This window comes from Sinohyriopsis cumingii, chromosome 9 (genome assembly GCF_028554795.1).
Source record: "Sinohyriopsis cumingii isolate HCF-2022 chromosome 9, ASM2855479v2, whole genome shotgun sequence".
In the NCBI taxonomy this organism is placed as follows: Eukaryota; Metazoa; Mollusca; class Bivalvia; order Unionida; family Unionidae; genus Sinohyriopsis; species Sinohyriopsis cumingii.
Genome location: NC_142969.1, coordinates 45,976,432 through 45,986,920, shown reverse-complemented (window position 1 = coordinate 45,986,920; position 10,489 = coordinate 45,976,432).

The following is a 10,489-nucleotide window of genomic DNA, read 5'->3' as shown; positions in this document are numbered from 1 at the left end:
GCACGACTTTATGTGGCGGCCTGGATGATTTTGATATAGCGTCGAGTACATTAATTACTTCACGGCCGCATATTGGCGGATCTGTCATTGTTTGTGTGGGTAGCGTTGAATACCAAACTTTGGAACCAGAGGTTCCTGCGTGAAGTGGTGCGACATACTTGATAAATTCAACAGGTGGAGCTAACCCGTACGAATCAAAATAAACAATTCCACGTGGATCAACCGCGTATGATACCCAATGAGTACCGGGTCCGGAACGTTCGTCAAGATTAATAATACCTGTTTCTAGTTTGTTTGGTTGTTTCGGTAATTGATCTCGCATAAAAACACCTCTAAAGGCAGGTATTTTTAATTTTTTAGCGGCATTAAGTAAATCAAAATTTGATGCTGGAACGTCTAACGAAATTATCCTGGAAGCCTTAGGCCTCTCCCCCAACGAGATCCTGGCAATCTTAAGCCGCGTCCCTTTTTTTTGTATCCTTGCCCTGTTGCTTTCTTTAGTGCCATTCCAGCAGCTGTTCCAACAGCACCTAACGCGGCTGCTTTTGCTACGGCTGGAGCAGCTGCAGCTATTAATGCCGGAATGGCCGCGAGAAGTGGGAATATACCACCCGTTTTAACCATGTCTTTGATGGCGCTCGGGGAGAGATGGAATTGAACTCCAGGTTTTGATTCTAGGGCTTTATTGAAATGTTTAATCTGATTATTTGTCAACGATAATTTGTTTGGACCACCACTAATATGATCTCGTTTTAGTGATATTTTAGTTCCGCATTTGTTGGCGGTTTTTGATTGAAGCTTTTTTACCTGACCGGGAGTCAGAGTAACATTAACATGACTATACGACATTTTTATATAAATAATATTTTTTCTGAATAATTAAATATTTTCCACTGGTGCATCAACGACCCTCATTCGACCACTACCACCTTCAAGTAACATGGCTTTGTCGCTAAGTATGACCGCGATCGCTCTGTAGAAGGCACCACCAGGTGGTGGGTTAGTAACATGAGCTCGAAAGTGTATATCAACAACAGATTGTTTGGATAAATCAAGATGTTCTAGCGAAAAATAATAAATCGGATATAGACCTGTAAAATCTAATTGTGATATTTGCAAACCGGTATCTATATTTTGATCACGTCCCATGAATGACATTAAACGATGATATGCGCGATTTTGTGCATAATTTAGTTGTATATTTTCTGTTGGTTCTTGATGTCCATTTATCCGTAAGGAAACTTCATTAACTCCAAGGTTATCAAATATCATATGTGAAAGTTCTTGATTATTTATCCGGTCAATATTTTGCAGTGCAATAAAAATATGTCGTGGTGCAGAAACACCCTGTTGTGATGCTATATGCCATGTAAATAAACCATTAATATTGCTTTGAGCAGCATCTGTGGTTACTGTTAACCATGATAGCAATGATTTACCGCCTTGATCCATAAAAGAAAGTAATTTTTGTTCCTCAGTAATAGATGGAGTCATTACTGGCATCCACAATGAAAGTTTTGATATATTTACTTTACCTTCACCAACACCAGCACCTCGCCAGATTGCATCATTATCATCACCTTTTCTTACGAGCACAATTGTGTGTTTAGCTCCAAAGATGACTTTTCTAACATTTCTGCAAAATCCAAAGATGTGAGATAATGGAATTGCACACGAAAAATTTCTATCATTTCCTAACAGCGCTGATCGGCGTGTTGCAAATCCTAGGTTGTAAGTCGCATTAACGGTTCCTATAATATCAAAATCAGCACCTGGTCTGTCTGCGTGTTCAAAATCAATTGGTTGTGGATTAACTGCAGTATTTTGTGGTGTTCGTATTTTGGTATACTGAACATGATCAGCGTGGTCAGTAATATCCTTAGCAAACATCATTGTTGGACCAGCTGATCTTGTAAAGTCGTCAGAATATCTCGCCAGACCAATTATTGTTGTAGCAACGTCGACATCATTCTGAACTGATTCAATATTTTTTCCATCAATCATATATGTGGCGCCACTAAATAATGCCATGATCCCGTTGTTGACAAAACCAACACGCAAATTAGCAGCATATGGCGTATTAGCTACAACATTCGTTACAAGTCTACCTTCTACTTCAATAAACGCCTCAGCGGGCAAGAAATATCTACTTGTATCATGAACCTGTAATTCGATTCTCCCCCGCTGATTTGGTAGTCTTGCGTCATAAGAATAAAATTGATAATCACGTATAGATTCATACTTAAGAACAGGTGCCTCCATATCAAATGCTGGGTCTGATTCGCGCCTGAACATTTTTATTATAGTTACCATTTTTCAAATGATGATCATCGTCGACGAAGACCGCTTCCTGCTATTAAATTTGCTGTTATATTTTTTTCTGCTTCTTCAGATATCGCCGCTAGTTTTTTATTTGCAGCTTGATTTATTATTTTACTTACGTCTGCGGGCATCACCTCAGTACTTGCCAGTTTCACCGGTGGTTGTTGTTTTCGTCGCAATAATCGTGCTAGTCTTTCTTTGATCGCCCAGAACGCCTTACCAGCAACATTGACAATTGCACCAGGAGCTTTATCACGAACAATATCAATAGCCTTCATCGATAATTGTTTTGCAACAGGTGCTACTTTGGGAGCTATCCTTGTAAATAATCCCTGAATAACATCACCAAGTCCATTTCCGTAAATAACACTATAGATTGGTAATCGTGAGTTTACCGCTCTGACCTGTGCGGGTTTACGATGATTATCATGCACAATCATCTTATTTTATTTACCATTTATCTAATCGCGGTGACTAATCATCAACGAGCTCATCAATAAGTTCTCGGTAAACGCCAATATCCATGATACCACCTTGAAATAGTCGCCGACAAATATCAGCTGCTTCATTGGTTATTTCTGGTGAATTATTTCCGGCACGTTTTCCTCCTATGAGAACTTCTAACCGTGACACGTCATTGAGGATATTATCAGGACAAATAAAATTATTTCCCAGACCACTGCCAGTAGCTCCTTCTTCTTCTGATTTCTTAAATAGTCTTAAGGGTGATCTTTTCTCAAATAGTCTTGAGGGTGATACTTCTTCTTCTTCCTCACTTATTGTTCTGAGAGATTGTGATACTTTTGGTTCTTTTTGTGCAAGATACATGTCTATTTTTCTGCGATAATCATTATATACCTCATCACTGGAGTAAACTCTATCTTTATTGTAATATATACGATATATCCATTTATACCAGATTTCAGGATCACTAATACGAGTGGAACTATATTCAGGTCTTAAAAGTTCTTCTTTTTTATTAAAACTTTCTACTGCAAGTTTTGATAACGTATTAATATCCTTAATTTTTTTTATGAATTTGATTCCCACCTTGGTAAATTTATTGCTCAGCATAATCGTTCTCCCCTCATCATCTTTCATATCACCTATCTCAGCACGAAGTTGTCCAATTTCTTCAAGTATTTCCTCACCAACAGGTGGAGGCTGAGCCGCAGCTATTTCCCTGGCTATGCCAGGTGGAAGATCTCGTAAAATCTTCTTTGCCTGTTTAGTTCTTCTTGCTATTTTTTCGGCCTGCTCCGCAGTTTGTTTTGATACCGGAAGAAGATCTTCTTTGATGACAGTTGTAACTTTCTCAGTAGCTGCAGTGACGGGTTTAAATAGTTTTTTAGTTTCTTCTTCATACTCAACTTGTGCTTCTTGCTGCGCTTGTAGATTTTTTCTAAATGAGTCTTTGACAGGAAGAAATTTTTTAATTGCTTCTAATCGTTCTCGAGCTGTTCTTGCAGTATGAGATTCTGGATGTATCATTTTATTATAACATAATAATTTAATTAATATCAGCAGAAGGGGAGCAGCAGAGAGGGTACCTACCAACGTTGGTCGTCAAAAAAATAAACAAGAATAAATAAACACGTAGAGTATTTTATTTTTTCAGCTACTATTTCGAACTGAGGTTTTATTAGTACAATCGGTCATTACAGAAATAAAACATCTCAAGGAAAAGTTCATTTGTAAAAATCTTGACCTTTCTACGAGATGATTTATTTTGTTTGTTTTATTTGTTTTGTCGGAATTTTATGGTCTGTTCACCCTCTCTGCTGCTAGGCAATACAGTTTTGCTGAGTACGCGGGGATTTGGAAACATCCCTGAATTGCACACGCACAATATCTCCATCTTCTTGTTAATATGGCAGAGAGTGGTTACATACTGGAACAGGATGAAGCCGGATCGGGGTCGGATCTAGCGAAGACACTGAGCACAATTTCTTGAAAGAGATGTTTATTTATATTGTAATTGAAATATATCACCATACTGGTGTGCATAAAGTCCCACAATGGACTTCACAGAATGGATACAAGAAAATGGCATCCTTCCTAAAATATAACCAATCAGAGCATGCAACTTCAACGGGTAATCATATGTGAATCACGTATGAACTTCATAAATAAATGTGATTGATATATGCGTATATCACCATGGATGACCATGTAATAAAACTTATTATCTTATGGCTGTATCATCAAAGGTGTTCATTGTATAGACTATACAAAAATACCAACGATGTATATACATCAAAAAGCAAGATATATAATTGATTTTCACTCATATGACGATGTTAAATTATATTTGTACCCATATAGTCGTATTCAATCACATTGGTGCAAAGCAGGGTACGTGTATCTCGTGGCGTGTATTCGAAGTTAATGATGTATTTCCGGTTCCACAACTCTCGCCGAATGGTCAAGGAGTAACCATGTATGCCCTGCTCTTCCCAGTCTGCAGTACAAACCCTTTGTTCCCTGCAGATCCCGAATCGTTGGTTCCTCACTATGAATAAACCAATACCGTCCTCCAAGTCAATGTCACCAACGTTCGCAGCATCGGGAAATACGCGAATGCCGCTTTCTGCGATTCCACAGGGAAAAATGAAAATACGATGGCGGAGCCGTGTTATATTAGGCAAGTGCGAATAGAATACATTACGCATGTGCGCACTTGATTTTATTTCGTCACTACTTTAAATTATTTCATCCGAACTACCGTACGAGATTAGCGTTATAATTACCACATTCCTAGATGGACCTGCGTCCAACAAGACTAATTACAGTAGATTATACAAATTAAAACATTACGCATATTTAATGCGTTCAACATCTAATTACAATCATCCCATTTCTGACCAGAGAAATACTAAATATTTTGAGATGCACCAATTGGCTAGTAAATGAGTTTAATTTTATTCCGTTATACACTTCGATCTATGCATTATAGTTGCGAACAAAATATTCACTTTATTTTTTTATATTGTGTATTACATTTCCTACTGATAAAATAGTTTATAGACTAATAGTTCAAGGCTGTGGTATTATGTGTAGAAATGGGATTGCCACGTTTCAGAGCACAATACTCAGGTGCTGCGATTAACCTGTTTTTCGAGATTGAAACAATTTATATAATTATAATCAATGGATGCATGTGGGGTGGGGGGTTTGGGGGGGGTGTACGAACCTAAGGAAGAAAATCTGATTTTCTTATACTAAATTAGTGGTTCGATCCCTGTAGTGGTTGGGATAGAGTGCTTATCCATTATAGCTATGCATATCTCTACATTCCTTTTAGTGGCATTGATTGATTTAGAGTAAGTAGAGCAAACAAAACAAATAAATCTTAAGAAGCTTTAAAACATGCCTAGCAAATTCGCTTTCTTATTTCATCACAGATCTTAGCTATTCCTTTGCTATATGAGCTTTTATCACTGGACCGGACGCGAATTATATGACTGTACTACCCTTTCTGTCTCTGAATCTAACATTTATCAAATGTTATGCTGCTCCTGGTGGCCGAGTGGTCTAAAGTTCTCACCTTTACAGACCAATGCCATCTCACCTCTGTCCGCGTGGGTTCGAGTCTCTAGAAACGGCCAATGTGGGTATGAGAAGAAAGCTTGCCAGTAGCTTCCCGTGGGTTTGTGGTCCTTAATGGGATTTTCCTGGATTCTTTCTCCACCTGTTATACAACCGCTATGTATAGCCTATCTTGCGTTGAGAGATTGCTTTAAACCCAAATAACATTATTTTTTTATTATTTTGGCTTATTTTCAGGTTTAATTTCAACTCTCTGTATTGGTTGGAGCAAATTAGTTACCTCCCCTAGACCACCTCTGAAGTTTCAAATATCGCCTGTATTTTGCAAATTGTATATTGAAGACTTAAACTACGATTGTATATAGGGTGGATTCCACGGAACCTTCCACCATATTCCCACACCCGCTGTCAACTGACCGATGTCCTTAGTTTTATTTGTAGTTGCTGCTTTGTCGTTAGAATTTTGCCCCATTTTTCAAAGAATGATATGCTGTTGTTGTTGTTGTTGTTGTTGTTGTTATGGGGTTTAAGGCCATTTTTCAGCACACGATAGGCTAAGCATGGCGGCCAGTATTAATGGTGGAGGAAGAACCCGTGAAAACCCCGGGAAGAACAACCGACCCACGAGAAGCTAATGGCAAGCTTTCTCACATACCCACATTGGCCGAATCCTAGAATCGAACCCACGCAGACAGAGGTGAGATGGAATTGGGTTACAATTAATACTTCCAGTTCAGTATCCACGAATGTAGTTCTAGTCTATTTTAAGAACATTTTTTCCTCTCTCATTTTGGTAGTGTTAGAAGAGATTTATTTATGGATTTTTGGTAGGGATTTAAAGGTAACTGTTTATTCTTGATAATATGAGCTCTTGTTGTCTGTGTGTACTTCGGCGACAGTGCACAGTGAGCAATAAGGCCTTGGTGATGATCCGGAAGTGAAATCTGTGTTCTGTTTGCATGCTGCTATGTTGACAGTCCAGCATCTCAAAAAAGGGCAGGTCAACCTTTGACAAGAACTTCACCATGAAGTCATCTTTGAAGGTATTGTAGATTAACATATGATTTGCATTGATTGTCACGCGGTGGAAAGGTAGTATTGAGAAACAAATATAGAGAACATATAGTAAAATTAATTGTTTTCTATGTCCAGATGGCAGTGATCCGTAACGGAGAGCGCTTTAGACCATTCGGCCACTCGGGGCCACAAGAATGATATGCTGTAAGCCTGTTGCTTAAATGAGCCATATCGAGACAGATGAATATTTTCCAGTTCCAAATTAGGATTCCATTCAAAAATTGCCCCCCCCAAAAAAAATAAAAAGTGTTGATAATAATAGAAAAAAGTTCCAAGGCGAAGATTGAAAATTACCCTACGATCGCAGCCAGTCAGGAAAGAGAAAACATGAGCAGGTATTTCTTGTGCTTATTTGGACCGATTAGAATAACATAAACAGAAAAAGTGACATGTACACATGTTGCAATATCAAAAATATTAAATGGCTCACACTATTGGTAAAGTGTATCAACTATGTGACAACTACAAATATTATTTTTTCATAATAAAACAAATGTTCATTCTTAGTTGGCCTTGGACGATTACACTATTAATGGAAACGTGCTCTTGTATTGGCAGACATGCTTACTTACGCCCATCCTAATGGTGCGAGATTAAAAAATCGCATACTGGTTTATCTAATGGCATCAAACTTTTAACACAGCTGTATTTTGGATGAACGTGTTGCGCACCAAAACTGAATCACTGTGACCTGCTTTACATGAGTGTTAATCAAATGATTAAATCCGTGTACAGGATCTTGTTCTTATATCCTTTTAATAACTGCCACCAACTTGCAGTAAAAGTCCATGTAAGAATGGATATGTTTTGAACACCAAAACTATATATTTCTCACCAACTTTCCAGGGCGCATTTTACACAAATCTTAAACATTGTGTACATCTATACGTCTAATACCGTATACTATTGCACATATTGAGATTAAACTCACACCTTGAAAGCAGCTTGTTATGGGCATTATTGAGCTCGAAAACTGGGTTTATGTGACATGCTTTTCAATATGTATCAACTTATTGGCAAAAGATGTCATCTGTATCAAAATGTCGATGCCTTTACATTTTCTTTTAAATAATTCTCTAAATTTGCCTAGTAGCCTATGACTACTATAACAATGAAATATCCGGGATATAATTTGCGCTTATATAAAGAGAACACGAGGCATACAGAAGAAGAGATGGGAACATAACATCAAAATGTGGACAGGCATAGACATCGCAAAGTCCCAAAGGTTAATGAAGAACAGGGGAAAACGAAGATTGATTGTCGCAAAGTCAGCAGTGATGCCCTAACCACCAGCCAGGTTACGGGAGAAATGAAACAAAAAATGAAAATGATGAAGGGATTGGTCTTCTATTTCAGCCCCTTTGAAACTTGATGTTACTATATTGAAATATTAAACAATGCGTGCATTAGATTGACATACAAACTATTCGTGCTTTCATTAATGATATCTACAGACATTTTTCATTCTTGAACACGCGCCGCTGTGGCTGCTGTCATAATGTGTGCAATATTATTGTTACACAGGGTGCACGTTTTGGGCTAAGTGATGCAAAAGCAAAATTTTCTGGTTCGTTCTTATGAATTTTTCAATGCCGTAAAACCTTAATTGTAATACAAGATTATTTCTTATAGGTTCGAAATATAATACATTAATAAATTAAATTTTGATAGAATTTTAAATAAACATTTAAATATATTAAAACAAAACTAATTTTTAATGTAAAATTAAATTTTCATGCAAATTTCAAAATTCAAACTGGCGTATTATAGAGAGCAAGATTAACAAATGTATGTATATAAAACAAGTGGCAGCTATAGTTTGTACAACATAACATTTTGTCAAACGGTAGTGAAGCATGATTGCTCACTGTGATTTTTTTTGGTGCAAATTGCATAACGCATGTTCAAATGTATGAAGTTGTGTGCAATAAATAAACAATGACAAGTCCTCTCTTCCGCATTTATTGTGCGAGGTACACAGCCAGTCATTAATATAGATAACAGTGGACCAAAACATTTCTTTTTGATGGGACCAGTGCCATGTTTTATAACAAAAGTGCATTGGGTTTCTATGTCAATAACTATCAAAGGTGACTGTGTAATAAACAAATACAGCTCCGGGGATGCTCTGTCCTGCTGATCAATGGTTCTAATATATCGTATGAAGATCAAAGCTATAACTTTCAGGTGCTAAATATCAGTGTGGTAGTAGGAAAACTAATCCTGGTCGGGTACATTGGACATGGAGTAATGAGACCCTGGTATCTCCTCGTGACTACAGGAGAATTTCCAAACTAATCCAAATCTTCCACCTTGTTACTGATACCAGAAAATACACCAATCTTATTTATACATCAGTAAGATTTAGGTAAATGAAGTTAATATGAGCTGAGATTTCAAATGTATAAGCACAAGGAAAGAAAACATTAAACTTTACATAGTGACACTTAGAATGTGGCACAATGGGCATGTATTAAAGTAAATATTAATTTACAACATATAAGAGGTTTCTAGAAGCATTTTTATCAAATTATGTTCAGTCATTTGCAAACTAAATATATAAGTTGGTACACTTGTTATCATAAACTTTAATGTAATGTGGGAATGGTGAGGTTTAATCGTTGGTACAGCAGTTAGTACTCAGTATTATAGAGGGAAATAAAGTGACGATGTACTAAATTAAAATAAATTGCCATTAGTAAGCTAATTCATGCTGGAAATAACAGTTTTGTAAAGTTAAAATGAACACAGCTAAGTACGTACCTCACAGGTCAAATATATGTATCATAAAAGGTGAAATTATCTGATCTCCAAAAGCTTATAAACGAGGATGGACATTTGCATGTGTGGGACATATGCCGTGCACTTAAGATCAACTGTGCAAACTTCATTCCAATGATTCTGATTCAAAATTTCTACTTTATTTTAAGAGTGTTTTAAAACAAATATTAAGCAGAATGGTTCATTGGATTGTGATAACAGCTATTGCTACAATACCAAACTCTGTCAAAGTCCTTAAGTAACCTGATCGGATGTAACTGTGACCAGAATCCAGTAGATGCAGTAGACAACAACACATGCATCATGTGAATTTTAACGACATTAAACCTTTCCGAAACGTTTTTCTTTCCAATCAGGGTACACGGACATGTTGGAAGTAACCACATTCAAGTCTCAAGAGGTCAAAGTATCAAGCTATGTGATTATTCAATAAAATCTGCTTGCTATAAACAATAACATTTAATTAGCAAGAGAGACGTTGTTCAAAATAATGTTGTTAGATATATTTGTCAAGGGTCACAATGGATTTATGACCCCTGACTAGGGAAAATTATGCATTAGACTGGTATGCAATTTTTCAATTTGGTTCGAACTAAATAATGAAATCCATTACAGACAATCGTTGACTGAAATCAAGCCCATCAAAGTGTATTAAAGCACATATGATGTACATTATATTTAAATTGCTTTTAAAACCTGAAATCTTTTTCAACTTTCTAACTTAATGTCTCGCCCACCTCGATCTTTGCTAAGAAGT